The sequence below is a fragment of the Paralichthys olivaceus genome, chromosome 17 (genome assembly GCF_024713975.1).
Source record: "Paralichthys olivaceus isolate ysfri-2021 chromosome 17, ASM2471397v2, whole genome shotgun sequence".
Lineage (NCBI taxonomy): Eukaryota > Metazoa > Chordata > Actinopteri > Pleuronectiformes > Paralichthyidae > Paralichthys > Paralichthys olivaceus.
The window spans coordinates 17,070,234-17,096,145 of NC_091109.1; the positions used below are offsets into that span (position 1 = coordinate 17,070,234).

The 25,912-nt window shown below is 39.7% G+C and overlaps 2 long non-coding RNA genes across 2 annotated transcripts in view; both read left to right on the forward strand.

Annotated features, from left to right (window-relative positions):
* The window catches only part of LOC138405265 (uncharacterized), a 121,985-nt gene extending 111,331 nt beyond the window's left edge, over window positions 1-10,654 (forward strand). Inside the window, exon 3 of the long non-coding RNA XR_011238955.1 lies at window positions 9,095-10,654. This is a non-coding gene — a long non-coding RNA (uncharacterized lncRNA). The remainder of the gene's footprint in view (window positions 1-9,094) is intronic.
* Window position 10,655: 1 nt separating this feature from the next.
* Window positions 10,656-16,819, forward strand: LOC138405264 (uncharacterized). The gene is made up of 2 exons (XR_011238954.1): window positions 10,656-12,928; window positions 14,930-16,819. It is a non-coding gene; the product is annotated as an uncharacterized lncRNA (long non-coding RNA).
* The last annotated feature ends 9,093 nt before the right edge of the window (window positions 16,820-25,912 follow it).

The window sequence follows — 25,912 nt, forward strand, 5'->3', positions numbered from 1 at the left end:
CACTAAGATTGCATTTTTAAGCTTCTCTCGCCGTTTCCAGCGCTTTTTTGCACGCAGAGCCACTTTGTGAACAAAAGTTAATCCTCTGAACTAAAGTTGCATTATTAAGCTTCTCTCGTCGTTTCCAGCGCTTTTGTGCACGCAGAGCTACTGTTTCCAGCTGTTTAGTGCACTCAGAACCACTTTGTGAACAAAAGTAAATCTTCTGAACTAAGGTTGCATTTTTAAGCTTCTCTCGCCATTTCCAGCGCTTTTGTGCACGCAGAGCTACTGTTTTCAGCTGGTTTGTGCACTCAGAACCACTTTGTGGACAAAAGTAAATCTTCTTCACTAAGGTTGTATTTTTAAGCTTCTCTCGCCGTTTCCAGCGCTTTTGTGCACGCAGAGCCACTTTGTGAACAAAAGTTAATCTTCTGAACTAAGGTTGCATTTTTAAGCTTTTCTCGCCGTTTCCAGCGCTTTTGTGCACGCAGAGCTACTGTTTCCAGCTGGTTTGTGCACTCAGAACCACTTTGTGAACAAAAGTAAATCTTCTGAACTAAGGTTGCATTTTTAAGCTTCTCTCGCCGTTTCCAGCGCTTTTGTGCACGCAGAGCTACTGTTTCCAGCTGTTTTGTGCACTCAGAACCACTTTGTGAACAAAAGTAAATCTTCTGAACTAAGGTTGCATTATTAAGCTTCTCTCGCCGTTTCCAGCGCTTTTGTGCACGCAGAGCTACTGTTTTCAGCTGGTTTGTGCACTCAGAACCACTTTGTGGACAAAAGTAAATCTTCTTCACTAAGGTTGTATTTTTAAGCTTCTCTCGCCGTTTCCAGCGCTTTTGTGCACGCAGAGCTACTGTTTCCAGCTGGTTTGTGCACTTAGAACCACTTTGTGAACAAAAGTAAATCTTCTTCACTAAGGTTGCATTTATAAGCTTCTCTCGCCATTTCCAGCGCTTTTGTGCACGCAGAGCTACTGTTTCCAGATGGTTTGTGCACTTAGCACCACTTTGAGAACAAAAGTAAATCTTCTGAACTAAGGTTGCATTTTTAAGCTTCTCTCGCCGTTTCCAGCGCTTTTCTGCACGCAGAGCTACTGTTTCCAGCTGTTTAGTGCACTCAGAACCACTTTGTGAACAAAAGTTAATCCTCTGAACTAAAGTTGCATTATTAAGCTTCTCTCGCCGTTTCCAGCGCTTTTGTGCACGCAGAGCCACTTTGTGAACAAAAGTTAATCCTCTGAACTAAAGTTGCATTATTAAGCTTCTCTCGCCGTTTCCAGCGCTTTTGTGCACGCAGAGCTACTGTTTCCAGCTGTTTAGTGCACTCAGAACCACTTTGTGAACAAAAGTAAATCTTCTGAACTAAGGTTGCATTTTTAAGCTTCTCTCGCCGTTTCCAGCGCTTTTGTGCACGCAGAGCCACTTTGTGAACAAAAGTTAATCCTCTGAACTAAAGTTGCATTTTTAAGCTTCTCTCGCCGTTTCCAGCGCTTTTGTGCACGCAGAGCTACTGTTTCCAGCTGTTTTGTGCACTTAGAACCACTTTGTGAACAAAAGTAAATCTTCTGAACTAAGGTTGCATTTTTAAGCTTCTCTCGCTGTTTCCAGCGCTTTTGTGCACGCAGAGCCACTTTGTGAACAAAAGTTAATCTTCTGAACTAAGGTTGCATTTTTAAGCTTCTCTCGCCGTTTCCAGCGCTTTTGTGCACGCAGAGCTACTGTTTCCAGCTGGTTTGTGCACTCAGAACCACTTTATGAACAAAAGTAAATCTTCTTCACTAAGGTTGTATTTTTAAGCTTCTCTCGCCGTTTCCAGCGCTTTTGTGCACGCAGAGCCACTTTGTGAACAAAAGTTAATCCTCTGAACTAAAGTTGCATTATTAAGCTTCTCTCGCCGTTTCCAGTGCTTTTGTGCACGCAGAGCTACTGTTTCCAGCTGGTTTGTGCACTTAGAACCACTTTGTGAACAAAAGTAAATCTTCTTCACTAAGGTTGCATTTATAAGCTTCTCTCGCCATTTCCAGCGCTTTTGTGCACGCAGAGCTACTGTTTCCAGCTGGTTTGTGCACTCAGAACCACTTTGTGGACAAAAGTAAATCTTCTTCACTAAGGTTGTATTTTTAAGCTTCTCTCGCCGTTTCCAGCGCTTTTGTGCACGCAGAGCCACTTTGTGAACAAAAGTTAATCTTCTGAACTAAGGTTGCATTTTTAAGCTTCTCTCGCCGTTTCCAGCACTTTTGTGCACGCAGAGCTACTGTTTCCAGCTGGTTTGTGCACTCAGAACCACTTTGTGAACAAAAGTAAATCTTCTGAACTAAGGTTGCATTTTTAAGCTTCTCTCGCCGTTTCCAGCGCTTTTGTGCACGCAGAGCCACTTTGTGAACAAAACTTAATCCTCTGAACTAAAGTTGCATTATTAAGCTTCTCTCGCCGTTTCCAGCGCTTTTGTGCACGCAGAGCTACTGTTTCCAGCTGTTTAGTGCACTCAGAACCACTTTGTGAACAAAAGTAAATCTTCTGAACTAAGGTTGCATTTTTAAGCTTCTCTCGCCGTTTCCAGCGCTTTTGTGCACGCAGAGCTATTGTTTCCAGCTGTTTTGTGCACTCAGAACCACTTTGTGAACAAAAGTAAATCTTCTGAACTAAGGTTGCATTTTTAAGCTTCTCTCGCCGTTTCCAGTGCTTTTGTGCACGCAGAGCTACTGTTTTCAGCTGGTTTGTGCACTCAGAACCACTTTGTGGACAAAAGTAAATCTTCTTCACTAAGGTTGTATTTTTAAGCTTCTCTCGCCGTTTCCAGCGCTTTTGTGCACGCAGAGCCACTTTGTGAACAAAAGTTAATCTTCTGAACTAAGGTTGCATTTTTAAGCTTCTCTCGCCGTTTCCAGCGCTTTTGTGCACGCAGAGCTATTGTTTCCAGCTGGTTTGTGCACTCAGAACCACTTTGTGAACAAAAGTAAATCTTCTGAACTAAGGTTGCATTTTTAAGCTTCTCTCGCCGTTTCCAGCGCTTTTGTGCACGCAGAGCTACTGTTTCCAGCTGTTTTTTGCACTTAGAACCACTTTGTGAACAAAAGTAAATCTTCTGAACTAAGGTTGCATTTTTAAGCTTCTCTCGCCGTTTCCAGCGCTTTTGTGCACGCAGAGCCACTTTGTGAACAAAAGTTAATCCTCTGAACTAAAGTTGCATTATTAAGCTTCTCTCGCCGTTTCCAGCGCTTTTGTGCACGCAGAGCCACTTTGTGAACAAAAGTAAATCTTCTGAACTAAGGTTGCATTTTTAAGCTTCTCTCGCCGTTTCCAGCGCTTTTGTGCACGCAGAGCTACTGTTTCCAGCTGTTTAGTGCACTCAGAACCACTTTGTGAACAAAAGTAAATCTTCTGAACTAAGGTTGCATTTTTAAGCTTCTCTCGCCGTTTCCAGCGCTTTTGTGCACGCAGAGCCACTTTGTGAACAAAATTCAATCTTCTGAACTAAGGTTGCATTATTAAGCTTCTCTCGTCGTTTCCAGCGCTTTTGTGCACGCAGAGCTACGTTTCCAGCTGTTTAGTGCACTCAGAACCACTTTGTGAACAAAAGTAAATCTTCTTCAGTAAGGTTGCATTTTTAAGCTTCTCTCGCCGTTTCCAGCGCTTTTGTGCATGCAGAGCTACTGTTTCCAGCTGTTTTGTGCACTTAGAACCACTTTGTGAACAAAAGTAAATCTTCTGAACTAAGGTTGCATTTTTAAGCTTCTCTCGCCTTTTCCAGCGCTTTTGTGCATGCAGAGCCACTTTGTGAACAAAAGTTAATCCTCTGAACTAAAGTTGCATTATTAAGCTTCTCTCGCCATTTCCAGCGCTTTTGTGCACGCAGAGCTACTGTTTCCAGCTGGTTTGTGCACTTAGAACCACTTTGTGAACAAAAGTAAATCTTCTTCACTAAGGTTGCATTATTAAGCTTCTCTCGTCATTTCCAGCGCTTTTGTGCACGCAGAGCTACTGTTTCCAGCTGTTTAGTGCACTCAGAACCACTTTGTGAACAAAAGTAAATCTTCTGAACTAAGGTTGCATTTTTAAGCTTCTCTCGCCGTTTCCAGCGCTTTGGGCACGCAGAGCCACTTTGTGAACAAAACTTAATCCTCTGAACTAAAGTTGCATTATTAAGCTTCTCTCGCCGTTTCCAGCGCTTTTGTGCACGCAGAGCTACTGTTTCCAGCTGTTTAGTGCACTCAGAACCACTTTGTGAACAAAAGTAAATCTTCTTCACTAAGATTGCATTTTTAAGCTTCTCTCGCCGTTTCCAGCGCTTTTTTGCACGCAGAGCCACTTTGTGAACAAAAGTTAATCCTCTGAACTAAAGTTGCATTATTAAGCTTCTCTCGTCGTTTCCAGCGCTTTTGTGCACGCAGAGCTACTGTTTCCAGCTGTTTAGTGCACTCAGAACCACTTTGTGAACAAAATTCAATCTTCTGAACTAAGGTTGCATTTTTAAGCTTCTCTCGCCGTTTCCAGCGCTTTTGTGCACGCAGAGCCACTTTGTGAACAAAACTTAATCCTCTGAACTAAAGTTGCATTATTAAGCTTCTCTCGCCGTTTCCAGCGCTTTTGTGCACGCAGAGCTACTGTTTCCAGCTGTTTAGTGCACTCAGAACCACTTTGTGAACAAAAGTAAATCTTCTTCACTAAGATTGCATTTTTAAGCTTCTCTCGCCGTTTCCAGCGCTTTTTTGCACGCAGAGCCACTTTGTGAACAAAAGTTAATCCTCTGAACTAAAGTTGCATTATTAAGCTTCTCTCGTCGTTTCCAGCGCTTTTGTGCACGCAGAGCTACTGTTTCCAGCTGTTTAGTGCACTCAGAACCACTTTGTGAACAAAAGTAAATCTTCTGAACTAAGGTTGCATTTTTAAGCTTCTCTCGCCGTTTCCAGCGCTTTTGTGCACGCAGAGCTATTGTTTCCAGCTGTTTTGTGCACTCAGAACCACTTTGTGAACAAAAGTAAATCTTCTGAACTAAGGTTGCATTTTTAAGCTTCTCTCGCCGTTTCCAGCGCTTTTGTGCACGCAGAGCTACTGTTTTCAGCTGGTTTGTGCACTCAGAACCACTTTGTGGACAAAAGTAAATCTTCTTCACTAAGGTTGTATTTTTAAGCTTCTCTCGCCGTTTCCAGCGCTTTTGTGCACGCAGAGCCACTTTGTGAACAAAAGTTAATCTTCTGAACTAAGGTTGCATTTTTAAGGTTCTCTCGCCGTTTCCAGCGCTTTTGTGCACGCAGAGCTATTGTTTCCAGCTGGTTTGTGCACTCAGAACCACTTTGTGAACAAAAGTAAATCTTCTGAACTAAGGTTGCATTTTTAAGCTTCTCTCGCCGTTTCCAGCGCTTTTGTGCACGCAGAGCTACTGTTTCCAGCTGTTTTGTGCACTTAGAACCACTTTGTGAACAAAAGTAAATCTTCTGAACTAAGGTTGCATTTTTAAGCTTCTCTCGCCGTTTCCAGCGCTTTTGTGCACGCAGAGCCACTTTGTGAACAAAAGTTAATCCTCTGAACTAAAGTTGCATTATTAAGCTTCTCTCGCCGTTTCCAGCGCTTTTGTGCACGCAGAGCCACTTTGTGAACAAAAGTAAATCTTCTGAACTAAGGTTGCATTTTTAAGCTTCTCTCGCCGTTTCCAGCGCTTTTGTGCACGCAGAGCTACTGTTTCCAGCTGTTTAGTGCACTCAGAACCACTTTGTGAACAAAAGTAAATCTTCTGAACTAAGGTTGCATTTTTAAGCTTCTCTCGCCGTTTCCAGCGCTTTTGTGCACGCAGAGCCACTTTGTGAACAAAATTCAATCTTCTGAACTAAGGTTGCATTATTAAGCTTCTCTCGTCGTTTCCAGCGCTTTTGTGCACGCAGAGCTACGTTTCCAGCTGTTTAGTGCACTCAGAACCACTTTGTGAACAAAAGTAAATCTTCTTCAGTAAGGTTGCATTTTTAAGCTTCTCTCGCCGTTTCCAGCGCTTTTGTGCACGCAGAGCTACTGTTTCCAGCTGTTTTGTGCACTTAGAACCACTTTGTGAACAAAAGTAAATCTTCTGAACTAAGGTTGCATTTTTAAGCTTCTCTCGCCTTTTCCAGCGCTTTTGTGCATGCAGAGCCACTTTGTGAACAAAAGTTAATCCTCTGAACTAAAGTTGCATTATTAAGCTTCTCTCGCCATTTCCAGCGCTTTTGTGCACGCAGAGCTACTGTTTCCAGCTGGTTTGTGCACTTAGAACCACTTTGTGAACAAAAGTAAATCTTCTTCACTAAGGTTGCATTATTAAGCTTCTCTCGTCATTTCCAGCGCTTTTGTGCACGCAGAGCTACTGTTTCCAGCTGTTTAGTGCACTCAGAACCACTTTGTGAACAAAAGTAAATCTTCTGAACTAAGGTTGCATTTTTAAGCTTCTCTCGCCGTTTCCAGCGCTTTTGTGCACGCAGAGCCACTTTGTGAACAAAACTTAATCCTCTGAACTAAAGTTGCATTATTAAGCTTCTCTCGCCGTTTCCAGCGCTTTTGTGCACGCAGAGCTACTGTTTCCAGCTGTTTAGTGCACTCAGAACCACTTTGTGAACAAAAGTAAATCTTCTTCACTAAGATTGCATTTTAAGCTTCTCTCGCCGTTTCCAGCGCTTTTTTGCACGCAGAGCCACTTTGTGAACAAAAGTTAATCCTCTGAACTAAAGTTGCATTATTAAGCTTCTCTCGTCGTTTCCAGCGCTTTTGTGCACGCAGAGCTACTGTTTCCAGCTGTTTAGTGCACTCAGAACCACTTTGTGAACAAAATTCAATCTTCTGAACTAAGGTTGCATTTTTAAGCTTCTCTCGCCGTTTCCAGCGCTTTTGTGCACGCAGAGCCACTTTGTGAACAAAACTTAATCCTCTGAACTAAAGTTGCATTATTAAGCTTCTCTCGCCGTTTCCAGCGCTTTTGTGCACGCAGAGCTACTGTTTCCAGCTGTTTAGTGCACTCAGAACCACTTTGTGAACAAAAGTAAATCTTCTTCACTAAGATTGCATTTTTAAGCTTCTCTCGCCGTTTCCAGCGCTTTTTTGCACGCAGAGCCACTTTGTGAACAAAAGTTAATCCTCTGAACTAAAGTTGCATTATTAAGCTTCTCTCGTCGTTTCCAGCGCTTTTGTGCACGCAGAGCTACTGTTTCCAGCTGTTTAGTGCACTCAGAACCACTTTGTGAACAAAATTCAATCTTCTGAACTAAGGTTGCATTTTTAAGCTTCTCTCGCCGTTTCCAGCGCTTTTGTGCACGCAGAGCCACTTTGTGAACAAAAGTTAATCCTCTGAACTAAAGTTGCATTATTAATGTTCTCTCGCCGTTTCCAGCGCTTTTGTGCACGCAGAGCCACTTTGTGAACAAAATTCAATCTTCTGAACTAAGGTTGCATTTTTAAGCTTCTCTCGCCGTTTCCAGCGCTTTTGTGCACGCAGAGCCACTTTTTGGCTCTTGTGCACAAAAGTTAATCCTCTGAACTCAAGTTGCATTATTAAGCTTCTCTCGTCGTTTCCAGCGCTTTTGTGCACACAGAGCTACTGTTTCCAGCTGTTTAGTGCACTCAGAACCACTTTGTGAACAAAAGTAAATCTTCTTCACTAAGATTGCATTTTTAAGCTTCTCTCGCCGTTTCCAGCGCTTTTGTGCACGCAGAGCTACTGTTTCCAGCTGTTTTTTGCACTTAGAACCACTTTGTGAACAAAAGTTAATCCTCTGAACTAAAGTTGCATTATTAAGCTTCTCTCGTCGTTTCCAGCGCTTTTGTGCACGCAAAGCTACTGTTTCCAGCTGTTTAGTGCACTCAGAACCACTTTGTGAACAAAAGTAAATCTTCTGAACTAAGGTTGCATTTTTAAGCTTCTCTCGCCGTTTCCAGCGCTTTTGTGCATGCAGAGCTGCTGTTTCCAGCTGGTTTGTGCACTTAGAACCACTTTGTGAACAAAAGTAAATCTTCTTCACTAAGGTTGCATTTTTAAGCTTCTCTCGCCGTTTCCAGCGCTTTTGTGCACGCAGAGCTACTGTTTCCAGCTGGTTTGTGCACTTAGAACCACTTTGTGAACAAAAGTAAATCTTCTGAACTAAGGTTGCATTTTTAAGCTTCTCTCGCCGTTTCCAGCGCTTTTGTGCACGCAGAGCTACTGTTTTCCAGCTGTTTTGTGATTTATCAAGATTGTCCAAAGGAAATATCATTACATGTGGCAGAAACATACATTTGGAACCAATGATGACTTGAATAAAGTTCAGTTGTCAAAGATCAAATGGCAAGGTCACTAGGACCTCACAAAGCACACTTCTTGCCTTGTAAATGCAACATATCCGAAATGCCTTCAGGGAATTCTTTCACATTTGGCACAAACATTCACATGAATTTGGGTTTCATTTTGGTAGCCAAATGTCACAGTGTTCTCACAAAGTATCTTAATATTTTTCCTTAAATTGATATCTAAAGATCAGCTCATGGGAATGTCCTCAAACTTGGTAAAAACATTAACTTCAACTCAAAGATGAAGGATTTTATTCCCTTCGAAGTAAAAGGTCAGAGTAACATCACTGTGAATGTGATATGTTAGGACTTTCAGTAGGGATTTTCATTATATCTGGTAACTTGGACTCACTGCTTGAGGGAATTTCTTATCAACGTTACATGAGTTGTCACTTGGATTTCAGCCCTCTACCTGGTCAGGGGCCTAAACAGGGTTTGCAGCCTCTTGGTTCTGGAGCTTTTTGGGAAAATAACAATCCCTTTTGGGGCCTTCCCAAGGGCCTAGGAGCCCCAAATTTGACCCACTGGTCATGAGGGGCTCTTTGAGCCTGCATTACCGATTTTCACCAAAACCGCAGAAGGGCCCAGGTGACCTTTTTGACCTTTGGTATCAATTAAGCCCATTTCTACGGGCTCCATTTTGATAGCCGTACAGAGTACATACTCTGTACAGAGTATGAGATGGAAGAATGTTGATCGGGGGGCCTACGTGATCGCAAAGGTGTAACTTTCAAACAGTTTGAGGCCTTTTTGGCTGAAATAAGGGGCCAGCATATTCTAGGCATTGATAATGGGATTTACACTAACTTCTGATTCCCCTTTCATTATAGATTGCAATTTGACGGGCCTCCAGCAAATGCCAGAAAGCACGTAGAGCTTTGAAACCACGACAGGAGCCTTCTTTACAGAAAGCCCATCCACCTATTTCGGCCTGGTGTCCGCAGGTGCGAAAGAAAAGAAGTTGTGCCTGGCAGTCAGACAGGTTCTGACACTTGTTGCTTTTTGTGACACATGGAATATTGTGCTTTACCCGCAAGTTAGCTGAAGTAGCAGAGTAACATTTAATTTCTCTTATTCTAATACTTGAGCATATTCATGTTATGGTTGTAATGTTTACTGTCAGTTGCAGCACTTAGAGAACAGTATTTTTGTTTATTCTTGTGTTTTTATGTTTAAAAAGTTATTCTAACACCAGCAGCAGTAAGAGCAGGTGTAGTTACCCTAACCAGGCATTTGAACCCAAAAGGCCCCAAATTTGATCTTTTGACCTGCAACACCCAGAGCTTTTTTTTTTTTTTCAATTATCTTTTTTATTGATTCCACATATCAATATTCCATCAATATTTTACATAATCTGTATAATTTTACAACAGTATAAAACATTCCTATGCTTGTCCACCGCAGAGCAGAGACATAAATGGACATGAATTCTCAATTAAAGTTACAGTAGAGTAAATGTGAAGTAAAATGAACCGCTTTTTCACTCTTGTCCTTATTTTCACACCTCTCCTGCATTGTTCCTTGTCTCCTGATTGGGGTAAACATATCAAATAAATAAATGAACAATAAACAAGTTTGTAGCCTGAACCAAGGGGGTCAACACTCTGCAATACACACTGTCCTTATTGCACAAAGTCTGCTCTCAATGGAGACACAAAATCAATCCAGTTTTCCCAGTAGTTTTTAAAAGTTTCTGATTTTAGTCTAGCTGAGAAAGTCAGCTTCTCCATTCTATATATATCGAGCATTACATCTACCCAATCCTCTATTTTTGGTGGTTCTTTTTTCAGCCATTTTCTGGTGATGGCCTTTTTAGCCACCACCACCATTATTCGAAATATGTATTTAATCTCCTGGTTCTCTTTTCCCAAATATAAAACTTCAAATGAAAGTGGAATTTGCACTTTCAGAATTGTTTCCATACTCTTCTTTAACTCTTGCCAAAAAGGTATAATACAAGGGCATCCCCAAAAGATATGAAAATGGTTGGCCTTATTTTCCCCACACAGTTTTCAACGTCGTGTGTCTTGAGATTTCTGTTGTGTTGGTGTAATAAAGTATCTTACAATGTTCTTCCAACCATATTCTCTCCATGAGAGGGAGCATGTTGTTTTCCACTGTCCTTCATTTACCTTGTCCCATTCCTCCTCTGATAACTGCCACCCAGCCTCTTTTCCCCCCCTTTTCTTTTATATATGTCATATTGTTACCCTTTAATCTTTCGACTTCTTCATATAGTTTTGTGATTAGTTTCTTTCCCTGGTCTGAATCATATGCTGAGATGAATAACTTAATGATTCCTGACTCAGGCTCATCTGAATTAAACTTTTTTATAGTTTTCTCCATATAATGCCGCATCTGTAGATATCTGTATAAATCTTGATTGTTTAATCCATACCGATTTTTTAGATCCTGAAAACTTTTGATGGTCTTCTTTTTAAAAAGTTCACAAAATATTTTTGGTCCCGCATCCCATCTACTGAATCTACTATCTGCTGTGTTTGGTGTGAAGTCTGAATCATATGCGATTCATCTCAATACCTTACTCTGTTCAAACACTTTATTCTTTGATATAATCTCAAGAAATTCCCTCAAGCAGTCCAAGTTACCAGATATAATGAAATTCCATACTGACAGTCCTAACATATCACATTTACAGTCACATTGACCTTTAACTTCGAAGGGAATAAAATCCTTCATCGTTGAATTGAAGTTAATATTTTTACCAAGTTTGACGACATTCCCATGAGCTGATCTTTATATATCAATTTAAGGAAAAATATTTACATACTTTGTGAGAACACTGTGACATTTGGCTACCAAAATAAAACCCAAAATCATATGAATGTTTGTGCCAAATGTGAAAGAATTCCTTGAAGGCATTTCGGATATATCGCATTTACAAGGCAAGTAGTGTGCTTTGTGAGGTCCTAGTGACCTTGCCATTTGATCTTTGACAACTGAATTCTATTCTAGTCATCATTGAGTCCAAATGAATGTTTGTGCCACATGTAATGATATTTCCTTTGGACAATCTTGATAAATTGTATTCAAAACAATGCAAAGTCATGTGAGCTTGACCTTTTGACCTTTGACTAACATAACGTAGTTGTTCATGAGATATCGCATTCACATGAATGGGACAGACAGATGGATAAACAACTTGAAAACATAATGCCTCTGGCCATACTGAATGTGAAAATGTTAAAGAAATAATTATAGGAATACATGATAAATAATTTGTTCCATGTTCTTTTTTTTTACATGGATGATTTCCATGTAAAAATCGAATTATTTTATATTCAATTCTTGCCAATAGATCACTTTCTCCTAAGTCTTATACACTGGACCTTTGAAGAAAATACTTCATTCAATACATTGTACTCATTTTCTTGTGGACAGTTTTTCATATTCAAAAATCTTTGCTTTAACCCTCCATTTAAGTGAATTGGTTTTTACTTTATTTGAAGTAAGAGTAGTTCAGTTAAAGAAGTCAAAGTACATTTCAGAACCTGTACTTTTATACTTTTACTTGGTTAAAGAAGCCGAAACAGTGGTTAAACTTCAGCTCAAGTTATTTTTAATGCAAGTATCTGTACCTCTACTTGAGTAAAGAATGTGTGTGCTTTTATCACCTCTGCACACACATACACACACACAGTGGATTTTTTTTAACAACAGGGAGACCACAACTTCGCAATACCCAAAAGCAACAGTTAAATTCGAAAAAACAAGCTGCAAAGCAACCAAACTCACGCCATGCAAACTGCCAATACAACTGCCTGGACACTCCAAACAATTTGTAGAGCAACACATAATGTCCTGAGCACGTAATTACATAGGCATCAGGACAAACACCAAATGTTAGCTCTCAACTTGAACCCAGTTATGATGCTGTGGCAAGACAAGTACAGCATGAATGTACAGTTCATGCTCAAAAACCTATGTGCTGGATTTTAAAAAGTCCTGCAATGGCAATGGTTCAAAAATTCCTCCACAGGGATGTAAAAGACTTAAAGTTATTGCAAATAGAACAGTATTTAGGTTTTGGGGTGGATTACCTTTCAATGGGGGATTTAGATTAACTCTTTCTTTTCAATAAATCCAATGATGTACTCACATTGTCTTTACCTTATATTAAAATGTGTTTGATGATCTGCAACATTGCTCAAAAAACATTCCTCTGTTACGTCATGCTGTCAAAAAATAACTTGATGATGTGAAGAGCTACTTGTTTCTCTTATCTGTGAAGATAGTTCTTGATAAATCTTTATAAGGCTATATGTTTGGAGTCATTGCTATGTGCATGATTGTATTATGCATGTTATTAATTATAATATTTTTACACGGCACTAAATACAAACGATTTCTGCATCATCATGCCCACTCTCAATTAACATACAGAAACAGAAGCAAATGAGACAGAACTGTGGTTGTTCTCTAAGATGTGATACAGTTACATTTTGTTCTGTTGTTGCCTTTTAACTGAAGTGCCAGTATGTATGACATGTGTCATATCAGCCTATGTTGTGGTGGCTGGTCATTATCCTGTCTGGTCCATCGGCCATCACGGACCAACATCCTGTCTGGTCAACAGACTGAGGCCCCTGCTGAAGAAATACAGAGTCACTGTGTACTTGTCTGGCCATGACCACAATCTGCAGGTATGTAAGTGAGTGCACGCTCAATCATAAAAAATATCATGTGTACATAGATTCATCAAGGAAGTGTATCTCAGTGTGTTGTTATTTGTCTGTCTGTCTCTTTGACAGTTATTTATTCTTTTTCATATCCCACTTATCACACTGTGTTTGAGAAGAGTATGTGCAAGATTGCCCCTCTCTGTACAGGAGGTGGCATTCACTAGTGGGTGCTACAAAGACTGTACTTGTTGATAGTTCAAAGCTAGTTTGCATCATTTTCTGGCACCAAGACTGGCATGTGCCCACATTACACAATCACAGGTTTTATACATTTCCAAAAATTAGAAACCATCCAGATAGTTATTGGGTTAAATTATACTTTGTTTCAACGGATATTACTGGTAATTAGTCATAAAGATGAAATCTTATTTATTTTATATGAGCACAGTGTTGACATATTGTTCCAGGAAGATGAGCATTTGTTTTTCCTGCAGTAGTATAACTTACAGTCCAACAATTGGCTTCAACTTATCTCAATGAAGTAAATGATTGCACAATGTGATGGCTACTGAGTAAAGACAGCATTAAGAATGGTACACTGTAAGCCTTATCTTCACTATGCAAGTCTGTATGGCACAAAATGACTGTAAAAAAACTAAAGTCACTGCACAACAGAAGCAGAAAGGGAGGGGGGATTGAAAAGATGGAAACAATAACATAGAATGATACACTGTGATGGAATATCTGGTAACTTCATCTACCACTTGTATGATATGGTTTTATATTTAATTTTAATATTACCTCAACATTATGAAGTGATCTGTGTGTCTGTAAAACACGTTGGAGCAAGAGGAATCTACTGTGCAACGTGAGTGTTGCAGTCTAAGCATACAGATGTGTTGATTGTCAATATGTGTGTGTCAGTGTAAGAGGGAATCAATGTGCTGCATAAAGCCCTACAATGAAATAAGATTGGAAACAAGTGGTTGATATGAGAACAGTTCAATCAGGAGAGACTTTAACTTGACAGTTGAATATTCTTTTTATTTCTATGCAATTAAGTCTTTTGGCATTTTGACCCCTATGTGATGTCATCGGCATCAGAGGGGTTGATGGAGAAATAATTATGAATGACTCTGCTGGACTGGACCATGGCTTCGGATTAAACCGGAGGAGATTGGGTTGAAGGGGAGTTACAGCGGATCACTAATGACAGCTGACTGCCGGAGAGAGGAGAAAGGATTTCAAATTTGATCACAACCGCACGACTGGCTGGATGAGATTGTGGCAATATCTGAATGGCCATTCAAAATGCCCACAATCAGCTGATTAATAAGAAGAAATACATATAGAGAGATAGATTTGCGAGTAATTGAATATTTCAAATTTCAAATTTATATAGCACGGTATCACAACAAGCAGTTGTCTAAGGGTGCTGCACAAAAGTCCAAGTCCAAGAAGAAACACAAAATCCAACACCGAGCAAGCATGAGCAACAGCGGGGAGGAAAAACTCCCAGGTGTAAGAAACATCCGGCAGAACTGGGCTCTGTGTGGACGGCCTTTGCCAGGAACGGTTTATGAGAAAGTCTTCCTGAATTATACTTCCTACTTATACTGCGCAGCTTCATGTTGCAGCTGAATACCCCTCATCTTACCCTCCTCTTCCAAACATGAAAGAGAACCTGTGGCAGCCTTCACTTGTCATAAAAACTCAAGAGGCGTTTAGTTTGTCCAGTTTTTACTACTGTAAAAACATGGCGGCCTCTGTAGAGAGGACCTGCTCCCCATGTAAATATAAAGTATTTAAATATAGATGGCTCAGTCTAAGAAAACAACAATCGTACAATTTAGATAAAACACACTAGTGAAAACATCACTAGGATTACTTTGTATTCAGTTTCTGCTCCCTTTCACCTAAATCTTACACACTGAACCTTTAATGAATTTTGTCGCTGTATCTTGGTCTAATTGAGCACAACATTGATGCCTTTAATGCTGTCTGTCTCTGTATTTTTAACAGTTCATCAGAGAGGATGATGGGAGCTCATATGTAGTCAGTGGGAGTGGGGTGGTAGGCGATCCTGACACCACTCACAAGGACAGTGTTCCTCAGTCCTGGCAGCTCTACTCCAGTCCTGTCAATCACACAATAGGAGGCGTGGCTTACTTCCAGGTCACTGAGCATAAGATGACAGTCACCTTCATGCAGACTAACAAGAAATGTGTTTACCGCACAGAGCTGCCAACACGTATAGTCAGAAGTAATGGAATGCTCTAAAACTGAAGATATGATTACTGATATCTTTGGGCGATGGCATGTTACTATTAAGTGAAATATGTGTATATTCATAGTATTTTGTACTGTATGTAATGTTTTACACATGTAACAAAATATAAACTGTTTTATGTCTTTTGTTGTGCATTGTATTTCATGATGGAGGCCTCAATGTGCAGGATGAATTATAGCTCTACTTGCATACAAGTAAGTAGTAGATCAATAGTAGAGCAAAATTGGACCAAATTAATATTTGATTGTCATATTACTGCTTTTATTTGTTTAAGTTTTTATTTACTTTGCTTGCTTTTCAGTCAAAGCACTTCCGTTTTTTAAAGTGCTATATGAATAAAGTGTATTACTAGTAGTAGTAGTAGTAGTAGTAGTATCAATATTATTATTATTATTATTATCATAGTATTCAAGTGAGTTTACTATGAGTGAGTGACTACAACAAGTTTCTGGAATCAGTGTGGGCGCCCATCTGCCTTGACTAGAGGAGAATAATGGAGAAGAGGAGAGATGAGTGCATAAGAGGGGAGAGAAGAGAGAGAGAGAGGGACAGAGAGAGACTGTTGTTGTCATAAAAATATAAATATAATGAATAGTGATACATTGAGATGCAATTATATTATTAATAATAACAGTTTATCATCATCATCTTAATCATAATATGGTGGTAGTATTAGTAATGAAATTTGGAGAGAGAGGGAGAGAGATAGAGAGATGGAAGCACAAACAATGGACTTTAGTTACATGAAGTAATATGAGAAAAATATGGGGTCACAGGCACAGTTCAGTGCATGTTGGGAGTTGTAGAAGAAAATTGTTGTTGTTTTCTCTATTTCTTTTGATATTTTTATGCACCTTTCAAGTTCCTGCTTTTCTTCATGACATCGATCTTTGTGTTTACTGTATCTACTTTCCCAGGAGGATGGCTTTTGAGACAGCTTTCCTGATTACATGTTGTTATGGCCTGGCTGGCTGAGACCATAACAATAATAATAATAAATGTATTTATACATAAAATGCAGCTAAAATGTATTATCATAGCAACAGGTCTTGAGTTGTTTCTTAAAACTATCAACAGAAGAAGCATGTCTGATGTGTGGTGGGAGTTTGTTCCAAACCTTTGGATAGCATAGCATAGGAAAGCATAGCAAGAGAAAGCTGCTTCCCCAAACCTTCTGTAGTTTGTTTTGGGGACATTGAGCAAGCCCGCTGTAGACGACCTGAGGGAATGATTCGTAACATATTCCGATAAACAGTCAGAGATGTATGACGGTGCTGTACCATTAAGAGAATTAAAAACAAGTAAAATAATTTTAAAATCAATCCTCAGTGATGCTAGAAGAAGTAAAGACACTAAAATAAGAGTAATATGGAATCTTTTCCTATTTCTCATTAAAACCATGGCTGCTGAATTTTGCAAAAGCTGTAGGCGATCGATGGATTTTTTCGGTAATCCTGAATATAGTGCATTACAGTAGTCCAGGCGAGAAAGTATAAAAGCATCAACTTTTTGGCAGTTTCCAAAGTGAGGTACAGTCTTACTCTTGCAATGTTTCTTAAATGATAAAAGGCAATCTTTGTGACATTGTTTATGTGTGGATTAAAATCTAGTCCTGAGTAACACCCAGGTTCTTTATTTTTGATTTGTTTTGCTGCTCCAACTTTGCCGATAATCTTTTGTCCTTGAACATCAGTACCAATTACAAGATTTTCAGTTTTATTTTCACAGGCAATTTATAACTTGGTTTGGCGCATCAGAGTCATCTGGCACTAAATAAGGGAAGACACATGATGGATCAGATTTTTCTAACAAAAAGTAATTTTCAAAGAACTAAAACAAAAAAGAAATTCAACTGATAAGGCTGACAGGAACTGAATTCCAGACCAAAACAAGATCAAATTAATGCTACAGAAATCAAAACTCATCTGAATGGCAGGATGAGCATGGCTATTATTATATGAGGCAGTGGCCAGCTACCTCTACTTCACTGATGGCCCCCAGCTCCAGCCAAAGCAGGATCTTGCAACACAAGACACACAAGCAAGTATACCTAGGCAAGATGCTGAACCCCAAATTGCCCTTCATTGAAAAAAAAACTGTATGAATATGTGTGTGAATGGGTGAATTGCAAACTGTATTGTAAAGTGCTTTGAGTGATCATCAAGACTAGATAAATACAAACCATTCCCAAGCTCTCACATCACAGTGTGAATTCAATTTACTTGAACCCCCGATGCATACAGATATGCCACATCAGCAGGGGTGCTGAAGGTGTTTATCACATGACTTAGTGAATGATTGGAGCATAATTGTATAATAAATTAGCCTGTCCAGGAGTTCCTGGAGTTGTATTCACATTTATTTTCACTGAGACCCCTCCATCGGCAAAGAGATGAGTAGATAATGAGTGAATTTTCTTTTTGCGTTGAACTATCCATTTAAGTGATGATACAAAACCTAAACTCTGAATGTTGACCATTAGAAAGAATTGTACCGCCTTGTGTGATGTCTCTCCCCACTCTGCAGTGAGTAAAACACATCTGAACAAGCCACAACATTTTTATTCTTTCACAGAATTCCCCAAGCGGTCGACAGGTAACAAATGCATGGACTACTTTTTCAGCATTCTTTGAGACGAGATCTTTCTCATTTTCATATTTTGTAGGTGGAAGAAGGCTGTCCCAGAGGCTTGTTTTCATGTAACTCCAAGGTTCCCCACAGTAAAGCTGGGGGCCAGGCTTAAGCCATGCAAGATAACTGGGTTCAGACCTCTTTATATACAGTCTATGGTTCAGAAAATGTTTCTCTGAGACATTTAAGTACTTCTCTTTTGTTTGCCGTAAACCATATTATATTGTATGGCATCAAGATGTAATTATCTGTAGAAATGTCAGTCTGTGAATGTAACAAATGGTTTCATTTGAGGTTTAATTGATGGGTGCAGAATGGCCCTGAAACACGATATTTCCTTTGATTTCTATCCTACCTCTACCTTCAGTGTGGCTCTTCATATTGTAGGCATGGACAAGGCTATTCTTAATTCTTGGTTATTTACCCAAATTTGTAAAAGACTATGGTTTATCTTTTCTACTTTGTATTTGTATTTTGGTTTTCTTACATGATGCCCATGGGTGATCATGACCATCTCATTGCTGAATATTAGTTGTGAAACCTTATTGTTGTTTCTATCTTGGCATAGAAATTGTGTAATCTCCCTGCTAAAATTTGTAGAATCAACAAAATGCATTCTGTCCACTTTACTCTTTGGATTGACTAAATGAAAATAATGAAGTTAATCTGGGTAACTTTACAGCTTTAACTATAACTGGTGAGATAGTAGTAATATGTGTCAGTTGTGCTGCTGCTGCTGCTTCAATCATTTCAGCTTTAAACACCTCGGGGTCCACTTCAGTGACGACCTCACCTGGGCATTAAACGCCACACAGCTAGTCATGAAGGCTCAACAGCGGCTGTACTTCCTGAGGAGGCTGAGGAAGTTTGGGATGACTCCTAAGATCCTCAGCAACTTCTACAGCTGCATCATTGAGAGCATATTGACCAGCTGCATCACCGTGTGGTACGACAGCACATTTACTATGGACCGCAAACGCCTGCAGAGAGTGGTGAAGACAGCAGAAAAAAATCATCAAGAACTCACTCACATTTACCACCGCAGGCAGGGTTCACAGGAGAGCTGCCTCCATTATTAAACTATTTCCACTTGCACAGTTTACATTTACATTGCATACATTTGCACTGCTCAGTTTTGCAAAATCCTAAATCTATTCACCTCATTACCCTTGTTTTCACCTTACTCTTAAACATGTTTCATATTCTTATTGTATTTGATGTCAATATTGTATTTGAATGTCAATTTTGGTCGGCTGGTTTTCCAGAAAGGACAGCACAAGAATTTCAATTCACAGGGGAACGTGTGTTCTCGTGTGTATTGGACAGTAAAAATTGTTGAATCTTGAATTGGCAAGAAACATTCAGCCACTCAGCCCTTTATGGAATAGTTTGGACATGGCTACAGACAAATAACAAAGGCAGCGTCCAAGATGAAACACTAAAACACTTGACTTCTGCTAACGATAGTCTTTGGTTTCCACTGACTGCATTTCCATTGGATTTGCACTCAAAATCATTGCTTTTTAATGGTTTGTGAGTGTAGGAATAATGGGGATTGTGACTTGATTAGGTGGGTGCAATGTTTTTTTCCGTCCACTAGATGGAGGTCATTGACCACGGATCACAACAGTTTTTCCAAGATTCAACATCTTGAATCAACTTTATCAGTGTTCAAGTCAAGTCAACTTTATGATCAATAATGCCATATGTGCAGGACATACAGAGAATTGAAATAGTGTTTCCCTCTTATCCCTGGTGCAAACAGCATTCAACATGAAATATAAAATATCAAAAATTGAAGTCATTCAAAGATATAAACAGGCAGTGGAAAATGTAGATGATATCAAAGATTCGCAGTTTGGGCCCCTGACCAGCTAGAGCTCTGACATTTTGCACACTGCATCTCCTCTCACCCCAGAAGGCTCCCTATGTGTTATTAAAGCTCTGGGTGTTGCAGGTCAAAAGATCAAATTTTTTCCACCTACCTCCTACCTCAGTTCGAGCCCAAAACCACCCAGGGGCCCCAAGTTTTAAGTAGAGGTTCCCCCTGGGACCCAGGAAGCACAACTACATTCGGGTCGCCATAGCCGGAAGCTGCTTTTCTAGTGTAAAATACCTGAAAAAGGGAGTATTTGAGTGAACGATAAATGGACACATACTTTTCGCAGATCATGTGTATTATGACTCATTATCAGGGTAACCACCTACTGTAAATACAAATGCCACAATGTGTACAATTACTGCTGAATATCTACAGAACTGAAATATTACATACGTCAATAGACTATACTGAAATATTACTATAGACAATGTACATCCAAACAGACATTTAACATGTCTAATCTGTGACCTAGCACCTGCATTCATTAAACAACTTTGGATACCAGTAATAAAGTAAACATAAGCATGTAAGATAAACAAATATAGCATTTCACAAAATATTCTTTAACTCGGCTTACTTCTAATATACTGATAATATATTGCAACTCACAATTTAGAACAGTACACTCACTCAGTAACGCAAATATTTCTGAAAAAATCAATTTAAAATAGCCTGCTTGCAACAACACTAGTCACATAGTTTTTCCACAGCCACGGTGTACTACTATTCCACAGACAGCGCACAGTTAGCATTGCAGGAGATTGATGTGCCTTATGTTAACTTAATCGTCTTCATGTAATTATCAATATTACTTCACGCTACACGAACAGACCGTATTACAAATAGTTTCCTGAGCACATATACACATTCACCTAACACACTGGTAAATATTAACCATTACTTTGAGGTACTGCGCTTATCGCATTTACAAGGCAAGAAGTGTGCTTTGTGAGGTCCTAGTTACCTTGCCATTTGATCTTTGACAACTGAATTCTATTCAAGTCATCATTGAGGCCAAGTGAATGTTTGTGCCACATGTAATGATATTTCCTTTGTATTCAAAACAATGCAAAGTCAAGTGAGCTTGACCTTTCGACCTTTGACTTACATAATGTAGTTGTTCATGAGATATCGCTTTCACATGAATGGGACAGACAGATGGATGGATAAGCTGAAAACATAATGCCTCTGGCCATACTGAAAGTGAAAATGGTAAAGAAATAAATATAGCAATACATGATAAATAATTTGTTCCATGTTCTTTTAGTAAGTATTGTTGAAGTAAGACTTCCGGGACGATCTCTGAACTTAAATAATTACAAATGCTCGGATTCTGTTCAGTGCTTAAATCATCACCACTTCCTCACATGAACTATTTTATATGGATGATTTCTTGACAAAACAAGCCAACTCTATAAATGTGAACTGAGTGTCAGAAATTAAAACGACATTCAAAGCATCTGTAAACAATTTTTCCCCACAAATTTCTGTAACTTTCTGAGAATCTGCATCACAGTATATTGTAAAATATCATGTGTTTCAATACTCACATTATTGATGGAACCTCAGTGATGTCTACTGTCCCTGGCTCAGACACTCTCTCAAGCATCTACAGTACATGTCAAGACAGGTAATGGTAGCATTAAAATGACATTAGATATCTACAATTCAGTTGAACTATTATAGTTTCAGATATTAACCATTTAATTCCGAGTTCAGTCAGGAACCCTTTGTCATGATTTACCCATTTGTTGCAAATGGGGACACAGTTATGATTGGCGCTGAAGGCTCCATTCTTTGGATGTTCCCTGGTTAGCCGAGCAGTGTGCTGAGATAAAACAGGGAACATATGCAGAGCCCCCAGTGGGCGTAGCAGGCAAGGTACTTTTGTTTAAGATGATTTACCACAACCGTGTTTGGACTCAGTGCTGTGGTGGCAGTTTCTGTGAAACAAGCACAAAGTCAAACACTTCTTTCTTTAAGTTTAATTCACCATCTGCAGATGGACTCATTAGTACACGTCACCTGATTGACATGCACAAATGAGCAAAGAACATAGGAGAATCTGTGTTCTTATAACTCACAGCCCCCTCCCACTAAGCATGCAAAGATATATATTACCCTTCTGTAGTTTCACTCAGTGGAGGAGACATCCTGTCCTTTTGTTTACATGTTCTGTGGATGACTCCCCCCCTGTGAGATCCCAGTTGTTTGATCCCAATCAGAGATACAACGAGATACCATAAAGTTGTGGTTTCTCGAGGCCATAAAACTCAAGTCTCTTAAGCCACCACAGTAAACCTTAAAGTTGCCCTTTTAGATGAACAATTTGGTCAACCATTTGGTCAGTCCTCCACATACATGTCTGTTTATGCAATTATACATACACAAATGTAACATTTCCATTACATTTCCCCCCTTTGAGCATTTCATGCTCACTAAACAACAATCATTTTTAGACAAACGCATCATCTTGAAATTGAGAATTTCATTCTAGATGAGGGCCCGGAAATTTAACATATCCAATTGCATTCTTGATTAAAGTACACAAATAGTACACAATCAATACACCAGACCAACAACACTTAAATACAAACAAAAATCTGAATCGATGTCAAAAATTCCAATGACACATTTTTCACATTTAAAATACACTATGACCACCAATTCCATGCTTCAGGAATCTGTGTGTCCTTGTTCTTTTCCTCAAACAATAGGCAATTTAAATGAAAAACAATATGCATCAAATTGTCAGATGTATGTATGTATGTATGTGCAGCAATCAGATCAGATTATGTGACCAACACCTCCTTGGCTGGTGAGCATCATGTCCAAAGCCATCCTATTTCGCAGAGCCACATTTCTGAGGCCCTGAATATTGGGAGAAACAAAAATGAAAACCCAACCCCCACTAAGTACAATCCCATCTATTCTGTGTGTGTTGTTCGCACATTTCCCCACCATGGGAAGAGTCCCCCAAATCCTTTGAAGACACTTTCAATGTGGAACACTCAAATCTTCATAATAGTGAGTGCAATCTGTATGGAAGTAAGTGAGGTTAGGTCTCTCATTGATGATCTTTCCTCGCAGTTGTCTTCATGGCTGCATACCATGAATTGACTTCAGGCTTTGTCAGTTCAAACAAAAGTTTCCATTTTTTGTTTTTGCTTATGATGCTCAGTTTAGTTTGGTGTTGTTCTTCCTGCCAAGGTTTCACCTGCCATAGCAATGTTGGCAGGACGATGATGACTGTGAGCAAGGACAGGGAACACATCTTTTCCCTCGAACTGCATCCCAGTCGTCCCATCAGGTGTCACTTTTTGTCTGTCGGCGTCATCGTATTTCAGCAGCGTCACCCTAGCCAACCCCCTAATCAATGTGCCGCCTCTTCGTGAGATTGGAGACGTGTGGTCCTAGAGATTTCCACCCCCTCCTTGCTCGCGGACACAAAGCAGTTGAAGGCTGAGGTGCACTCACTGACATCAATGCACGCTGTGTTCTGAAGAATCCACTCCTTGCTCAGGAACCTCCCTGCAATGGCTTGCAAACATCCAAGTTGATCTTTCAGCAGCCTTCACTGCCATCTATGGATTTTGGTAGGGCTTCCTTCACCTATCTGTGGATCTCAAAAAGCATAGGGGACAGGTTGCACAATAAAACATTTCCCTGAGCAGTGCCTTCGCAACTGCTAAAGAGTCCTGTTTAAATGTGGAGAAACACACATGTCAATAAAATCAAGACAGTATTGCTTTCCCTCACTTTGTTCTTCCATAAAATCCCTCAAACAGTTCACTTTATATAATCTGGATTCCTCTTTGTATATTATTATAGTACCAATTATATAACTCTAATGAAAATTTAAAAATAATTTGTGAGTCATTTGTGAGTTTGACAATTCTTTTGTAAACCAATATATCTGTATCTCTTCCTACATTTGGCATCCCCCCTTTGACACTTGGTTCTGACCATGTGTCAACTATGAGGAAACAGATATCTTTCTAAACAGGATTTCCTATTTGTTCCAGACCAAAATGTATAGCCACCAAACAATCCACTTTCCTTCAAACAGTTTTTTTTTTGTTTTTAACTGAGCTGCCCTTATCTGCAGCTCCTGTAAATCTGTATTTAAATGTTAATGACCCATCACATACATTAGGTGTTAATGACCTATCAGATTCAGAAACGCCTCGGACAAGCAGACTGTGCTTTGCTGCAGCTTTTGCAGCAGCTTCTGCTCTCACAGTCCCCTGTGAAACTGAAAAGTCTTTAAAAAATGCTTCACATTTGCAGAACGCAATTAGTTTGAATAACAACACAGCATCAATCAGAACAGCAACCAATGTATGGTAGGTAATGGGTTTGAGAATTTCCCTTTAGCCAAAAATCTGCCAAATCATATACCACTCCCAATGCATACCTGCTACCAGTGTATATGTTGACACCTGTCACTTACATATTTGCATTTCTCAATCAATGCAACCAATTCTGCAGCTTCTGCAGAATAATGTAATGAGTGATTCAGCCAAATTTGTTATACAAAGTTGTAACGTCAAAACCCACTTGGCTTCTACCAGTTGCTGGATCTTTTAATGCTGAGTCGTCCACAAACAGCTTCATATCTGCATTTATCAGCTGTACTGTATCTGAGTCACTTAGCTTTTGAAAAGTGTTCAGTCTGACAATAATAAATTCCACGGTCCTAATTGCATTTATCACTGCAGAAATCTTTTGTGATTTACCTCTAAACCTCTGATTAAATTATTATTATTATTGGGATCAGATGTTTTTTCCCTTCCCATAACCCCTTTTGGTCCAAAGTTCCAAAACTTTCAATACCAATTGTTTTTGTTCTCCTTTGCTTAATAGAACATGGAGATCAGAATTTGATACCTTAAACAATTTGTCCAGTGAGTCAATCTAAGCTACTGAGACAACACAGTGATTACTGTTCTAGTATAACCAACCTAACCTATCGTTAATCTTTAATCTAACTTTCTCTATCACATTCTTTAACTACTTACTCTAACCTTCTCTACCATCCTTTGTGTTAGCATAACATCTGTAATTACATCTGGGTGAGTACCTCAGCATCTCACAAGAAAGTGTTACTTACAGAGGTGAGGGAAGCGTTCAGAATCTTCCATTGATATGCATATATCAAATCCTCTAGTTACATCTAAGCCTTGTGATGTTAAAATTAGCATATTACTCAATGAACACATCAAATCTCTACCAATAAAATCTATCAGCCAGTGTGGTGACAACAAAAATTAATGTTTAAAATTTCCTTAACCTCATTTTTTTTTTTTAAACAATGGTACAGTGTATCTCTCTATCACTGTCGTACCTATTGCTTCAATTGTTTTAAAACATCTCTAACATTCATTTTTGGAGTTATATTAAACTCTTCACATTAAATGACTGATTCTGTTTTCACCTGAATCTACCAAAAATGTGATGTCTTTACCATTTACTTTGATTGTGTGTTTTTGCATATATGCACAAGTTCTAACAGTAATTCACATGGTGTGCGTGTTACAGTGCTCTTACGAATTTGGTGAGTAGGTTGAAACTTTCTCTCTGTCTCCGCGTCTGCACCAGATGAATCCTTCACTGTCCCCAGCTCCACCGCTACTCAATCGCACTATGTGTATTGGTTCTCAGGGCAATCCCTGATCCAATGTCCAATTTTGCCACATTTGAAACAAGCGTCAGTTCTTCCACGTCCCCTTCCTCTCCCTCCATGACCTTTCTTGTGCCCGCAGACTTGGTTTTGATATGCTGCCAGCTGTGCCTTTCGCAGTCCCTCTGTCAACTGCATTGCCTTTTTCTTTTTCTTGCTGTTCAAGAGTTTTTCTGCATGATCAGCATGACCCCATGCTGGATTCACCATTCTCCGCTCCTGTGCAGAGACGGATCTTGCCACTTTCGAATACTGAGTCCCCATCTCAGTCATCAGCAGTCTATGCTGTTCAGTGCTGGTTCCAGTTGCACTGCATACCGCTCCCCCACTTAACACTTGTGGGAGAGATGAAGTGGTAGGTTCTTTCATATTGGTGAATGTCCATGGTCTGTAGATCAGCTGAGTGTTTCCATCTCCTGCAGCCACCTCCACCATCAGTGCTTGCGGGGTTGCATTCAAATCATAAATTGCCTCCTTCCCGGTGCGCCGTGGAGTATGTGCTGCCGGATATGGAGTGGT